A 1,571-nucleotide genomic window follows, 5' to 3' on the forward strand; every position below is an offset into this window, starting at 1 on the left:
AAACTTAGTGTTTAATGATAATTTTCTTAACCTTATTGTGTAAACATCAACTTGGCTAATAATATATGACTTTATAGATTGTGAATACCTAAAAAAGGAAAATAAAAATAAGTGAAATTTTGAAGCTAATGTTAAAGCACCAAGTTCGATATTAGGTGCACTATTCAGTTAGAATTTGAGTTCTTTGGTCACCGTATAGATTAAGAAAAGTAGGAAAAAACATATATCAAGAGAGTTGGCGTGGTTTTTGTAACGTGAGGCTGAAGGAAATGTTACCTTTTTGTATTGAAATCAAGATCTGATTTCGAAATTGATATGTTGATGGGAACCATAAGACAATGTTACTCAAAACCCTCTCAAGTGTTAGGCCTCGCTGTTCAAACCAAAGCTTGAAATGTGGAAATTAACACATCCAAGAGTTTTGAGTCAACACTTTTTTTGAGTTTCAAATTTCAATGCACATCATTTTCATTCTTTATTTTCCATATATATATATAGGGTTGTCAACTTATCATAGTTTCATGCATATATAGTATCAACTTCAAAGTTCAAATTCAATTAAGACCATTAACAAAATAATGTATAGTTATAAGAAAATGAGGATTTTCTGTTTTAGTGTTCTTATTCTTCTTCTTGTTCTTCATTTCCTTGCAGCGGCTGCGGCGGCGGCTCGGCCACTTGAGGTTAACACAACTGCAAGAACGGTTTGGACCATGATGCACTCAGGGCCAAGCCCTGGTGGAAAGGGTCATAAATCAAGGACTAATTAAATTAGCCCTGGTTTAGTACTTATCTAATTATATCATTAACACTCTGATTCCATAATTAGCCATTTAATTAGTACCCTGCTGTGCTGGCATAGGACACTAATTGTGTGGTGATACCTTTTTGTATTTCTGGAAATGATGCTGATATGCTACTGAGATGGTAGAATGTTATAGTCTTTATCTTCTAATAAAAATCTCCATCAAGTGTTTAAGTGTTATTGGGAATAAAACAATGTGAATATTTGAGTAACACAAATTCAATAATTGCCTGCACGTTTGTCATGTTCAAAATTAATCATTTGATTCTTAAGCAAGTAATAAATTGCATTCTCAAATGTTTGTATGCATTACGGTTTAGGAGTATGATTAAGTGAATTTTTTGTCATACTAAGATATATCATTACGTTGGGTTTTGCATAATTTAAGTTGCATGTGTTACCTTACCTTAATTGAATATCTTAACTAGCTTAAAAGTTTTGTTAATTAAACAATAAACTTGAAAAGTAGGTACAGATAATAGACAAAGAAAATTTATTTTCAGGCACTTGCATATATATAAAAAGTAGAATTGTATTAGTGAAACATTTAGGATGCGTTTGGTTTGCATTTTTTTATTATTTTTGTTTTTTTTCTCACAAAATTTAAAAAATAAAAAAATAAAAAATATAAACAGAAAATAAAAATATAAACCAACCAAACCCTCAATTTTGAAAATTTATTGTTTTCGGGCCAACTACCACCAAATGGAAAGTAGATCCATATTTATTTTTTCCGTTGTTTATTATGATTGCGTCTGTCTCTCTT

Source organism: Arachis stenosperma, chromosome 9, assembly GCF_014773155.1.
Source record: "Arachis stenosperma cultivar V10309 chromosome 9, arast.V10309.gnm1.PFL2, whole genome shotgun sequence".
In the NCBI taxonomy this organism is placed as follows: domain Eukaryota; kingdom Viridiplantae; phylum Streptophyta; class Magnoliopsida; order Fabales; family Fabaceae; genus Arachis; species Arachis stenosperma.